Consider the following 15,236-nt stretch of genomic DNA (forward strand, 5'->3'; position numbering starts at 1 on the left):
ATATGTTCATTTAAGCTATATTTTTTTAATGAAAATGTCTTTTGTATAATATGAAATACGCATTTATTGATTTACTGACTTGATTTTTACTGCACAGTACATGCTTTTTTTATCTTCTCTTTTTGAGCTAATGCGACCAAAAACAGTAATTAATAATATACAACAGGCGTATAAAAATATGATATTTTTATATCTCCTTGACGCAAGCGTAGCTTTGCCAGTGAAGCTATTTGATGTTTTGAAGATTTCAATATTCTCTGAAAGAAAAAAAAAAACTTCAATATGAGTTGTTCATTAATAAAAGACGCAATCTGTTACTTAGACACTCCATATCATTTTGCGGTTGTAATATGGCCTTTTTAAACATCTGAAATCAAACTAACATCCTAATTAGGGATGGAAAGCTCAAAAAATATCGAGCTTCAATTCAAGTTCAAGAGTTTTGGAAATATCGATTTCGATTCCAGTTTTCCAGATTTGTATGGTTTTTATATATTGTTTAATATCCTTTACGAATCAATTCTGCATTCTCATTTGAAATAATACATATGTGTTAGTGAAGTTTATTAAAACTCAATCAGACGTGACTCTTGGCTAAGGGAGATATTATAACTATAAGTTTCTTCATTTTCTTTTTCACTAAACTCATTCACATTATTTCACCAAAGATCAAAATCCTCATGATTTTTTTGTGTGCCATTTAGAACGGCAGACAGTGGAACGATTAGGTCCCGAATGAAAAGTAAAAAATAATAATCCCCTAACGCCTCTTATTCCCCAACGGGAGTACACAAAGCCATTTAGTGTTGACTTGAGAAGACTAATGGGTACCTAATCTCTACTCTAAGCCAGTCGGAGAATAGCTGGCCCAAGATTATTAATGATTTTAATCGGCATCCTTGGAAAAGAATATGGTACACAATTATGGCCATCTAGCTTCCCCAACCCTAACACTATATGTTATTGTCTGAAATATTGTGAGGTCTACGGTCGATTTGCTGGAATTATGGGATGAAAAACTAAATTTCCCAGATAAAAATCCCTACTCCCCATTGCCAAATATCGGCTAACTTGCCAACAGGTCGAAGCGAGGCGTAGGAAAAACTTTTCCTACGCCTCGTCTAATCTGTGAGTAGAATCAAACTTAGAACGTCTTTCTTAGCTATGGATGCAAAGGGCATTTCTGAAGCGTCTGAGAGAGAGAGAGAGAGAGAGTGAGTATTAAAACTTTAAAAGAAATGCAATTATTAGTGTAAAGTACAGAGACTAAAATGAGAATCAGTAACCCTCTGATTCCCATGGGATCCTAATGGATAATATACCCAGAGGGACGATATAATTTTCACATGTAATTATAGACTTATTTCTGTTCGTTGGTTCAAACTGATATTTTTATTGATTGAAATTTGAATTCGTTTTTTTTGTTTCGATACTGATCCAAATTTCGATTAGATTTTCCAAAAATAATATTAATGTAAATTAAAAAAAAATTAATTTCAAGGAAATGTCTATTTTTATCGGTTTATTATCGATTTGAATTCACTTCTGTTTCTCATCCCTAGCACTAATAAATGGTGACCAAGGACTCTGGCAAGAATTTGCGTCTTTTATTAGTATGATGTTGACGTAGCTTTTTTTTTTGTTTTGTTTTTTGTATTGATGATTATTGTATATTTCAAGACGGAAGTAGATCAAAATTATTTTTTTCTCTGAGCGTATTTCATTTTCTAATTTATTTCTAAGGAGCGAATAACAGCGATATTTCGCTGTATCGCTCCTTAGTGGCTTCATCTGTAATCTATCTACTTGGAGGCCTGTGCTGAGGACGATTTGAGGTTGAGAACTCTGCTCCTTGCCGTCCTATATTGATGAGTGTCCGCACTAAGCACGACGTCGATATGGCGACTTCGGGGATAGTTCAGAGTCACCAGATTTGACTAAGGAGGAACAAACTGGCTCAGGACGGAAACGTAACAGGCAAAAGCTCCCTCGTCGTGCAGTAGTGGGATCGCGCCTGTGAATAAATGGCATGGAGCAGCCTATCTGATAAAGTCGAACCTAGTTCTTTTGAGAGAAGTATTCTATGAGGGAGTACGTGAAAGATTTATTGGAGGAAGCGAAAAAGAAGCACAAGGTGGAATTTGTGAGTCTGCTGTGACGCTGTGATAAAGGCGAACTAAGAAGGAGGGAGATGATAGTTAATAGACTACACTTAAATAGATTCGGAGGTATGCGTCTAGAGAGAGAGAGAGAGAGAGAGAGAGAGAGAGAGAGAGAGAGAGAGAGAGAGAGAGCTTTGTCCACTGAGAGTGTGGAATGACCAAGAAAACCAAAGAAAGCAGAAAGGATCTATGCAAACGAGTGTGTGTAAACGCACCCATGAGACGAATAGCTGTGAATGAACAAAATATGAGGTATTTAGATTTTCACGCAACAATATCAAATGGGTTGGTCAATTCAGGATGTAAATGTAGTTGGGGGGGGGGGGGGCTAAGGAGCTGCTACAGTGTCTATATACTAATGCTCGAAGCATCAGGAATAAGAAGGCGTTTTGGGCACTGGGTACTGGTTGCAATCTCTCCAAAAGATATAGATTAGTGAGATTTAGCTAACAGGTAATAACATAGTTACAGGGTTAGAATGTGATGGATTTGGTATTTTCAGGGAGGATAGAGTAAACAGGACCGGGGGGGTATTGCTAATGAGAGCAGATAAATTGCAGCCAACAAGAGTAGGCATTCGAGTAACAGCTCTTTTGAGTCAATATTGTGTGATACTGAGGCCAATAGGACAAAATATAAAACCGGTTGCTGCTAGGCCATGGGGGGGGGGGTGCTAGATGTTATGTGGAAGACGCATCAGTAGAGTAGTACAATGAGTGCAAGTTGAGTAATTATTATGGAGTACTTCAACTTCGGAGACATAGAGTGGAAGGAGGAAAGATCACAGGGATGAAATTGAATTCATACACTTACTGAAAGATAATTACAATCAGTCAGATTGACTATATTACGTGCCTTAGGAAACATCTGAAGGAGGTGAAAAACTGTAAAGTGATTAATGGAGAAAGTGTAGCGGCACAGCACAGGTTGGTTGTGGTAGACTGTGATATAAAAGGGGAAAAGAAGAATAGACGGAAGTGGCGGATACAGAGGAGAATAAAGTGGTGGAAATTGGAAGAGGAAGGCCCAAGGAATAAGTTTAAAGAAAAGGCATTGAAAGAAATGAAGTTACCAGAGGATGTGGAAGAATGGTGGGACGTTAATAGTCGGAATAATAGAAAAAATGGAGAAGAGGTGCTTGGTATAACATCAGGAAAGGGACCGTCTGAGGTTAAGGAGGCATGGTGGTGGAATGAGGAGGTGCAGTTGGAGATCAAGGAAAAGAAAGAGGCAAAGAAAAAATGGGACATGACTGGAACTAGAGCCGACAAGGAGGCATATAGATTAGTGAAGAAAAATGCGAAGAGGGCTGTATCAAGAGCGAAAGCGAGGGGCAGTTGATGAGGTTTATGAAGAACTGAGAGAAACGGTGGTGAAGTTCAGTTGTTGAGAATAGCGAAAACCAGAGATAAGGCCTCGAAAGACATAACATCAGTCAAGCAGATAAAGGATGCCTCAGGAGTAGTATTACACGATGAGGACAAAATCAGAGGAAGGTGGAAAGAATATTTCTGTAAACTACTAAATGAGGAGAATCCGAGAGAGAGAGGTGTGAGGATGGAGAGGCAAACGAGAGACCGGTGCAAGACAAAAGTAGAGAGGAAGTGGATTGAGTACTGAGAAAAATGAAGAATGGAAAGGCTGTGGGGCCAGACCAGATACCTGGGGAAGTGTGGAAAAGTTTGGGCAGTGAGGGCGTAGATATGTTATGGGATCTGATGAGGAAAATAGCCCAACAGGAAAAAATACCAGAAGAATGGAGGAAAAGTATTCTCGTCCCAATCTACAAAGCAAGAGGAGATGTTCAAGACTGCGGCAACTATAGAGGGATCAAGCTGATTTCACACACATTGAAGATATGGGAAAGAGTAATTGAATGGAGGATACGGCAGTAAACGAAATTTGGTGAGGAGCAGTTTGGATTTATGCCAGGAAGAGGGAGGACAACGGATGCGATATTTGCACTAAGGCGATTGATGAAGAAATATAGAGAGATGCAAGTGGAGCTGCACATGGTGTTTATAGACCTGGGAAAGGCATACGACAGAGTGGTCAGGCAGGAGGTATGGAGATGTATGAGGAAGAAGGGGGGTGTCGGAGAAGTACGTGAGGTTGGTGAAGGAGATGTATGAGGGAACAGAAACTCAGGTCAGGTCTAGTGTCGGCATGACAGAAGGGGTCCCCATTGTCGTAGGGCTACACCAAGGGTCGGTTCTGAGCCCCTACCTCTTTGACCTGGTCATGGATGTACTAGTGGAGGATGTCAAGAAGGAGGCACCATGGAGCATGCTGTTTGCCGACGACATTGTTCTATGCGAATCATCCCGAGAGAAGCTTGAAAATACCCTGGAAGAGCGGAGAAAGGTATTGGAGGAGAGAGGCATGAAAATTAACCGGGAGAAGACTGAATACATGTCAACGGGGAGTGACGAGGATATGATCATACGACTTCAGGGTGAAAGGCTAATTTCAAGGAAGAAATTCAAGTACCGTGGGTCGGTCGTCGAGAGGAATGGTGACCTGGATGAGGAAATACAGTACCGAATAACATGCGGCTCGATGAACTGGAGGAAGATGAGCGGGGTCCTGTGCGACAAGAGAGTGAGTTGTAAGAGGAAAGGAAAGCTGTATAAGATGGTGGTGAGGCCGGCATGCTTCATGGCGCGGAGACGTGGCCTATAACAAAGGCACAGGAGAGGAAGATGGAGGCAGTGGAGATGCGGATGTTGAGATGGATGAGTGGTGTGACAAAGAAGGACTGGATAAGGAATGACTACATCAGAGGGACGGTTAAGGTGGGACCAATTGGCAAGAAGATACAAGAAAGTAGGCTGAGGTGGTTCGGACATGTAGAGAGGAAGGGTGAGGAGTATGTTGGTAAACGAGTGGAGTATATGGAGTTGGAGGGAAGGAGGAAAATAGGCAGGCCCAAGCTCAGGTGGAGGGAATAAGGTGACAGAGGATCTTAGGGAGAAAGGATGGAGTCTGAAGGACGTCCTGGACCGGAGAACTTTGAAGAGGAAGGTTAAAGATTGGTGCGCCGACCCCGTTTAGCATGGGATAAGGCATAGTGAAAGAAGAAGAATGAAAGATAATTACAAGCAGAGGCTGACGAAGGGATTAGAAGTACGAGTATGATCTTGTAATAGGATCAGAAGACCTATCCATAACTACGGTGGCCACATTTCATACAACTGGGGAAAGTAATCATGTGATCTTGACTTGGGAGGTAGCAAAATATGTCGAAATTCCAGTCAGGAAGGGATATATGTGGACCTACAAGGAGGTGATAATGTTACACTTAGGAGGCAGCTTGAAGAAGTACCATGGCATAAAGATCACAGTGCATGGAAGATAGTCAAAGGGTATCTGGAGAAAGCAGCATAACAATGTATACCCAAGGTCAGGGGGATAAAACGGGTAGGAGTTAGAAGGACGAATAATATCATAAGGAGGATCTACAAAAATGTTGTGGAGTGTATATAAGGCGAAAGGTGACCACCTAACTCGAAAGCACAAGGATCAGGCAAGAAAGGCTACCAGCATGATAAGGAAGGCAAAATCACATTATGAGAAGTTGGACGAGAAGGCGAAAGGAAATTGCAACGGGTTTTTTCTTATATGACAAGTAGGAGGAAAAATGACTAAGAAAGGATAACTTTAATGAGTGCAGATGGTAGAGAGGTAACGGGATTGCAGATGAATTTGTTAAGATCATTCAACTGAAGATATTGTTATCAGAGAGGTAACAGAGACCGATGTGAGAACAGAGGTTGAAGAATTGGAGGTACTTAGTGTATTATAGAATCAGAATGCAAATACAGCTGTAGGATTGGATGAGATATCGGCTCTCGTTTTACGAAAATGTGCAGGAAAATCGCTACACCTTTGACTAGGCTGTTTAATTTAAGTCTCAGTTTTGGCAAAGTCCAAAGAGAGTGGAAAGAGGGCAAAATAATTCCTTTACATAAGAGGGGATTTAAGCAGTGGTGGTAAAAGTACTGGAAAAGTTAGTCAAAAAAAAAAAAGAGAACTCAGGAATGGATGGATAAGAATATGATACTCTAATGAGGAACAGCATGGCTTTGTGAAGGGTCGGTTATGCCTTAGTAATCTACTGACTTTTTTATAATATGGCTACACGATGATACTGCTGGATTTTGGAAAAGCGTTTTACAGGACACCATATGGAACTCTGTTAAGCAAAGTACAGGAAATGATGATGATGTATATGATAAGGATAAAAGAGTGTATGGTGGAAGATACGAAAAACTAGTATATGGAGGAGGAGCAGAGTCCAGGAGAAAGCAGGTGACGAGTGATGTTCTACAGAACTCTATACTTGAATCACTGCTATTTAATTTGTACATAAATGATATATGAAATAATTGGAAGGAATAATATGAAAAATATTCAATAGTTTGTTGCTGATGATGCAAATCTGGATAGAGTAATAATTAATAAAGCTGATATAAACAGCCGGCAGAATTATTTGAAGAGTTTGACGATATAGACAAAACGTAATGAATGTCAACTTAATGTGGGAAAGCTTAAAGTTATGCATTTTTAGATACAATGATTACGAGCTATATACCACATATGGAGAACTGTTCTCCCTCCTGGAAATTGATGAAGCCAGGAATTTTGGAGTAGTAGTAATAGTAGTAGTAGTAGTAGAAGAAGAAGAAGAAGAAGAAAGAGAGAGTTGAAGTTTAGAGTGCTTATTGCTAGAGTAGTCAGGGTAGCTCACTGACTTACTTGATTATAGAACGACACGCTAACAAAAAAAGTGATAAAGGAGAAATCATTCGTCTTTATAAAGCCTTAATACGACTACATCTGGATTGCTGTGTTCAAGTTTGGTTACCTGGGTTTCTTAGGGATGACGAAGTGGTGGAGAGGACTAAGAGGTGAGTTACCAGGATGGAGAATGGTCTGCGGAATGCGACCAATGAGCAGAACCGGCGCTAGGGGCTTTGGCACCCGCATGCAATTTCTATCTAAGCGCTCCTGTAACGATCCGGGCGTGTGTGGTTCTTTCACGATAATAAAAATTTAAATAATTTGAAATTTCTTAAATAAATTTTGACAAAACAGCCACACGTTGGTTCGCTAAATGTAACGAACCGGGGGTGTTGACTAGGCAAGATAATCGTTAAAAACCCGAATATTCAAAAAATTCTTAAAAGTAAATGCAAATTTTGACAAAGCCAATTCACTTTAATCGTTGAATATAATGATACAGGGATTATATTCGGGCCTTCTCACCGACCCAAATCGCTAAAGTTAAAATTCATTTTAACTTTAATTAAAATGAATTTTAATTAAAGTTAAAATTTATTTGAACTAAAGTTTAAAAAATTCTTTCATTTTATAAGTTAGTAAATTCTTAGTAACTTGTGAAAATATTTTAATAATTTTTATAAGTGGAACTATCTTTTAGGAAAATAAAAGAAACTCAAGATAGATGGGAAAATAAGAAAATAATTTAGAAATAATTAGAACATTTACTATAAGTATTCAAAAAATAACATCTTTACAGAATAACATGAATAATTTAATTACATAAATATACTTGAAATTTTTTAAATTAAAATTTCACGGTTTTTGATTTCATATTCACAAAATTAGAAATAATGGTCTTAATGTCTAATTCCGCACATATATCATTTTCAATAGCTATTAACTCCAAACTAACAAGCCTTTTATGTGACATACTTGCTCTTAAGTAGGTTTTAATCAATTTCAACTTGGAAAAGGAACGTTCATCGCTCGCTGATGCTCGTAGTCAAATTGTAGTGTCTTCTTTCGTCGTCGAACTTCCGTACCAGTTTTAAATTCTTGTTCTCCATCCACCTCTTCACTCCATCCACCTCTTTTAGAACTTCTTTAAAATTTGTATCTGATCGATACTCTTGTAAGAATATTTTTAAATTTTCGACAGATTGTAAAGCAAGTGTAATGTTCATATTTTTGTCTTGAACCATTTTACTCACAGGTTTATTCTGTTAAGTAAATCATGCCAAGTTATACGAAAGGAAATAAATTTGTAGTCCTTTATTTTAGCACATAATGTTTGTGCTTCATACTGAGTTTCTTTATTAAAATTTTCATTATTTAAAATTTCAAAAAGTGCATCGCAAATTTCTCCTAACTGATATCGTAGAGAGCGGATTGCATTAATTTTACTTTACCATCGCGTTTTTGATGGCTGTTTCAATGTTAAATTTTTTACAAACTTTAAAAGGATTGCCCAATGTTTGTAAGAGAATGAAAAGAAATTGTATATTTCTTGAATAATTGCAAAGAAACTAATTGTGTCTGCATTCACTTTGGCTGCATCGTTAATGATTAAATTTAGAGTATGAGCAGCAAATGGCACGTAAAAAGCTCGAGGATTTTTGTTCAAAAGGAAATTTTGGAGCCCATATTTTTTTCCCGTTCATATTTGCCGCATTGTCATACCCTTGACCTCGCATGTCTTCAATGGGGATGTTCCATTTTTCCAGTTGTTCTATTATTGTTGCACATAAACCACGTCCTGTGGAATCTGATATATCTACAAAACCTAAAAAGTTTTTCATGATCTTGACAATTCCATTGTCACAGGAAACAAAGCGAATAATAATGGTCATTTGTTCTGTTTTACTTGCATCACGTGTGCAGTCTAAAATTATGGAATAATATTTAGATTTTCGAATTGATAATAATATTGTATCGCTGATTTGCGTTACTTAAAGTTTCCAATATTTCCTTTTGTCTGTCTTTATTCAAACAGTGTTCTCTATTGTTTCGATGTAGGGCCCTTTCAACATCATTTTACCATAACGGGATCAAACTTCGCAAACAGTTCGACTAATTTTAAAAAATTTCCGTTATTCCTTTCATATAATTTAGATGATACTCGAAAAGCTAAAGTTTGGCTACCAAGGAATTTTATAATTTCAATCAAGCGTTCTAAAACACTCGTCCAATGTTTCTTTTCCATTTCATACATGCTTTGAGTCTGGCAATCAATAGTAGTTTTGATTATTAAGTTTTTATCAAGTTCCTTCCATTTTAAGAAATTTTTCATGTGAATTGAACTAGTCTCATGTTTATGCAAAGTTTTACTTAAATTTATCCAATCGTTATAACCTTCTACAAGACTACTTGATTCAGTAGGTGCAAAACGTTTGCAACAAAAGCAAAAAAACAGAATTTAAAGTTTCGGAATAAATAAGCCATGTTCTTGGTACGAGCTCCCCGTTTTCCATTTTTCTATTATAATACGTGTCGCCAAATTTACGACCTATGTATCTCTGGAATATATTATATTTTTCTTTTGAACAAGCCCCATTTCAATTAAAACAACTCGTAATTTTTCATCAATATTTCCCCATTCACCTGGATCTTCTAAATTTACAGAGACTAACAATGTGTTAGTTTCGTGGTCAACTACAACTAAATTTCTCCTAACTGTTTTTCAATTAAATCATGCGTCTTGTTATCTTGTTTAGTTGCAATAGTACTTTCATGAAAACTGGATGATATGCACGGTTCTTCAACTCTGATTTCTGATGTATCGAGTTGGTTACAATCTGCATCAGAATATTTTAATATTTTAACAAATTTATTAAGAGCCCCAGTTTGTTTCTTAATAACCGCTTCTATCGCAGCATTACTCTTACGATTTTGTGCACTGGATAACTTTTTTTTTAAATTTTTGATTCCATTTCTATTTTATGCCCACAAGGAATTATTACACAACACGACACAGAGACGAAATAATAGTCCGCACTGCGCTGCTGCTGTCAGTAGCCTACTGAGATGCGTACCATATGACTGGCTAACTAGCAACAGATGTTTTGTACGAAAATTCGTTTCTGCGCATAAAAATCGTTCATCGTTTCACTTTAGATAGACTGCAGTAGACACAACATTCTGCAGGCAAGTTTAGCATGCTCTCGCTGCAAAATTGTAAACAGTCGGCTGATCAAAGAGGCGGCAATATACAATTTTTTAAAATTTTTATTCGGTGTATCCGGCCTTATTTATTTTAATATTGATCATTCTAAGAATTTTTTGTTTTTATGATAAAAATTTTGTTTCCTTAAAATGAACTTATTAACCATGCCCCGGCAGCGGCGCCCCCTTTGTGGCGGCGCCCGCATGCACTGCATGCTCTTCATGCCCGCTTCCGCCGGCCCTGCCATTAAATTACTTAAAGGATTTTATAAGATTGATGCATGGTAAATGTTTCAGCACTAGACCAGAGGGGGAAGAACAAGAAGTCATCCCTGAAAGTTGGACAGGAGTATCTTTAGCAAGGGCGTTATGACTACATTTTTCGCTTGGAGAGTGGCAAATGAAATGGATATTGAAATGGGCTGCTTGAGGCAGTTGTGAGTGCTTTGTCTGTTAATGGTTTCAAGGATAGGTACGAAAGACATTGTGTTGATTGTTTGGGTCTCTCGTGATGAGTTTTAGGACACAATGGAGGTGCCTCCGCAATAATAATAATAATAATAATAATAATAAGTAAATGTCATGGGAAAATCAGCTGTTTGGATAAATAATTTTTACTGAATACAAGTTTTTTTTTTTTTTGGTGACACAGAAGATACCAGACTAAGTGTTGTTATATGAATTTACTTCATGTAGAAAAATAACAACAATAATCAATTAAGAAGGTGAGATATAATTAAATAAACACGATATGCATTTATTATATGTTGGTAAAAATGAATTAACGCGAACATTCACGATCCGAATAATTTCGACTGTAATAGTATTGTTTACTATGGGTAATAAACAATAACCAATGTTATTATTATTAATATTATTGTTATGTGTAGAGGGGAATAATGTGAACACACACTATTTACAAATAGGAGGCAGGTGTTCACTTATTTAGCAATTTGTTTATTTATTAATTAGCAATTAATACAAGAAAAAAACATGAGCGACGAAATAACTTGAAAATATCAAGTGTGTAATTTTTAGAATTCAGATATTAAAAAAACTAAATTTCTTTCATTTATTTTTTTTTTCTTACACTAAAAAGTACATTTATATACTTAGTAAAGTTACTTATATTTATAGCACATACTGCACTTTAAAATTGCTTATAAATTTACACCTAAAAGCATGTTAAAAAAACATTGAACGAATGCTTACTTATTACGGAGTGTTCCTATCTGTCCTCGTGAATGTAGCACACGTTTAGCAGATAGAGCCTATCGGGAAAACCTTTTATAACAACTCCTTCAGGAAAAAGACTAATCCCTCCCCTCTTTTCTTTTCTTTCCTTTTTTTATGTTTACGTATTCAAGATAAAGAATGTTGTAATGACGCTAATCCTTACACTTATGCGAAAGGGAAAACATTCATTAACCAGAATGAGCTGTCCAATCTCGTAAGCCTTGAAGGACAACTTCGTTGCATTTGTAAGAATGATTTTGTAAGAGTTTTTCTACGATGCTAGTTATCTTGGTTAATTTATATTGCTGAGATGATAACAGGAACTTTTTAAATAAATTCAGCAGCTGAATGGATTCATATCTGTTATATACATCGCTGTAAGGGGTGAAAGGAGGTGGGAGGTACTCGTTACGACCGAACGAAAAAACAATTATGAGTAAATTAAAAAAAAAACTAATAAAAACAGTTCATAAAGGGATGCATATGATTGGAAACAATAACTAAAAAGTGCGATGGCAATAACATATTACATGGTGATGTCATTCATCTTTTGCACAAATGAAGCTAGATCCTTCCCTTTTAGATATGTATTGTATGTATATGATATTATTACCATTTATAATAGGCAGTTTTACATTGTTTTGCCTATTTTTTTTTACTAAATCCCATCTGATTTATATCATCACTAAGATAACGCGATTGATTTTAGTAGATAAAATCTATCGTCTCATCTGTCTAAATCTATCAAATAAAAATTACATATATTTGATTCCATTCTATCCATGTGGGTATTATGGAATTATCAGAAAACTCAAAGTTTTCTGCCTTAATTTCAACATCTCGACAAATTTTTGTAGGAATTCTAATGTCAAATTTTATATCTGTTCCAGCTGTATCTAACTTATTGTTATTATCTGTGTGAAATCGAATTCAATGAAATAAAGAGAATTCTTAACAGCAAATTACTTTTCATGGTTTCACATAACCATAAAAATAAATAAAATCTTCTAATGCATTTTCTTTTCATTTCATAGGGAGTAGGTGAGGCCGTTTTAGCCCTATCTAACTTTTGGGGCATGAGGGGCAGTCAAACTCACCGTTAGCCAATCAGGATGAATGGCTCAAGACTATCACTATTTTTAAATGGCATCAGGTGAAGAAACGGCAGATAAGGTGTCTCGTGATTCGTAATCTTAACACAATACATTATTGTCTAAAATAGTGTGAGTTCTATGGCTGATTTTCTTGAGTGTACAGAACTCGTTACCTGTGCCAGAGATCGACGAAATCGGAAACCGATTGGGTCGATCTCTGGCACAGGTAACGTCGATCTCTGACACAGGTAAAAATTCTTATAGTCACCAACTAGAAGTGAACTTTGAACGGCTTTCTTTGAGTAGCCTAACGCTATGGATGCAAACGCGACTTCCGAATGGCTACAAACATGTATTAGAAGTTATTATACAGATAGAGATGGAAGAACAAAATAATCTAACAGGTGTCTAAGCATTCTTCAAATCTCATTACAAATTGAGACGAACAGTTGAATTGTTTATATACTTGGCTAACAAACTGGATATTTATTACTCTTGCATGTAACAGATAACAACGTTTTGCAGGCGAAGTTTTAGTCATTACTCGGAAACTAATAAAACTGACGAGCTCAAAGCATCCTAATGTAGTTAATTGCAAGACTTGAATGTTTCAAACTTTTTGCAGGTAGGTTGCCCAGAATGACAATACATAAGGATTTAAAATAAAAAAAAATCGGAGATTATTTTTTTTATTTATTTTTTATTTTATTACTTTTTTCTTCCTCATCTTTCCTGCCTTCCTCTAAGCCTTCGGGTTTCATTTGAAAAAGCACAATTCACAAATCGGAAGGTTTGGCTAGTGCTCAGACGAATGCAATATGTAATATTTTCATGTGCAATATTTCTATGAAACCTTTTTCACCCAACCACTCTCAGTCTACTGTCATTTAGCACTGCAATCAAATAGTATGGCATCCGTAATTTCTACTCCTCCACGTTTTCATCAAACGATTACTGTTTCCATCTTCTTAATCCAAAACCTGCCCTAGTTGAAATGAATGAAAATAATTTTTGCTAGAATACAGACTTTCATCTCCCATTGTGAAGAAACCCATGTGAAGATAATTCTTTGCATTCTTAAATTTTGCTCTTATTCTTATTATCCCCCAAATAATATAACATATAATGTTTTAAAGTCTTAAAGACATTATTTAGCTCTGTTAGAAATATATTAACTGGGCAATAATCAAATCAAATGCACAGTATATAGCAAATATGAATATATTCATTACTGTGTCATAAATCATCACAGTTTCACCACTGTGCATATTTGATTCCAGTTTATGAAAATGAAAAGTATTTTTTGTAGCGTACAGAATTAATCCGCCTGAACAATTATAATCACGACAGTCATAATACGTATCGTAATTATCGAGAAAATATCAATAGAGAAAATAGAAAATATCAATCAATTTAAAATTGTTTGATCCAGATTTCATTTTAAACTAATACATCGATATATCGTTCGTTTTCTGAGAAAAGTAACATTAAATTATCAAAAATTGACCTCAACGACCTAATATTTATCGGATATAAGTTGACATTCTGAGATGAACTGGAAGTAGTATCAAAACTTGTGTCGTTGTCCTTTCTCATGAACAGTTTATTGCCTCTTATTCACACATACTTTTCTGTACCACTTGCTCTCTTTTGCTTTGCTAGATAAAGAAGTATATTATTGAGTTTGGTCAAGTGCTCGTTTATATAGACAAACAGTGGCCTTAACTATTCATCAGACTGTTCGGCTGTAATCTTGTTTACTTTTCTTGCCTCCTACATTCTTTTACTTTTAACGTTTCTGTTCACTAATTGGATAACATTTGGCTTGATATGTGTTTTCCTGCTACTGGGCATTTTGTGGGCATGCGCAATGTCTTCATTTGCAAATCCAAGTAGGTTCACCAAATTCTAAATTATGATATGCACGTTTTCATTATGACCTTCTGGTAAACTGTTTATTTCGATATCGTTCAACCTGGAGCACTGCTGTATTTCATTGAGAAAAAGGGAAGATACCAAAAGTTGACATAAAGGAAAGATAAAATTCAGCTATCAAACTATCATTACATATCGTCACCTCAGTTCTCTCGCAAATAATGGAAAAAGTCATCAAAGAAACTTCTTCACAACTTAGAGGTTTCCCTCAATTAATTGGTGATTACCAATATGGATTCTGTTACCCCGCAAAAGATCTTCTGGCTCACATTATTCAGTTTTCGACAAGAGTCATGGAACGATTTGGTGAAATTCATATGGTTTGCTCCCGTGTAACTTCCTCACGATAGATAGCAAACCTATAGTATGAGTGGGCAGTTTTTTCCTTTGCATTTAATTTTTAAAATATTTTTACATAATCGAGAAACCCTGATGTAGAGACTAAACATGAAATAAACCTTGAAGTGCGCAAACATCTCACATGCATCAGGATTATCTACTGTTAGTGCCCTGAACACCGATCTTCACACCATTCATCAGCGTGGAGTGTGCACCTGTACTTCCACGTTGTAATAATGAAGTCATCACTGAAAACAACATCAGTATTGCAGAGTTCATAATGATCCTGAAAGAGCCTTGTACTGAAGTAAAATGAAGACATACCATAATATGCTATCAGCGAGAATACAAAAAATAGAATTATAGTAAAGTAAGAATGCGCCATTTTTATGATTTGCATAAATTATTTCCAACATTTTTATGTTTATTTTTCGTATCTTTTTTTTTTAACCTTTCTAGGTTTAAAATATCTAAATTTTCATTCATTAGGATAACCGATATGCTTTAACCAGGAAAAACCATG

General features: G+C 36.2%; 1 protein-coding gene and 1 non-coding gene across 2 annotated transcripts in view; one reads left to right on the top strand and one right to left on the bottom strand.

The window, feature by feature from the left end:
• The window catches only part of LOC150095990 (dehydrodolichyl diphosphate synthase complex subunit DHDDS-like), a 69,341-nt gene extending 57,985 nt beyond the window's left edge, over nt 1–11,356 (bottom strand). Inside the window, exon 1 of the mRNA XM_090409583.1 lies at nt 11,322–11,356. The gene's annotated coding sequence lies outside the window, so the exon portion shown is untranslated. The remainder of the gene's footprint in view (nt 1–11,321) is intronic.
• On the top strand, nt 1,774–2,068 carry LOC150095991 (signal recognition particle RNA). Its single transcript, XR_016549996.1, has one exon.
• Nucleotides 11,357–15,236: the final 3,880 nt, after the last annotated feature.

The sequence above is a fragment of the Typopeltis vanoorti genome, chromosome 19 (genome assembly GCF_054136105.1).
Source record: "Typopeltis vanoorti isolate ZY-2024b chromosome 19, IOZ_Tvanoo_1.0, whole genome shotgun sequence".
Taxonomy (NCBI): Eukaryota; Metazoa; Arthropoda; class Arachnida; order Uropygi; family Thelyphonidae; genus Typopeltis; species Typopeltis vanoorti.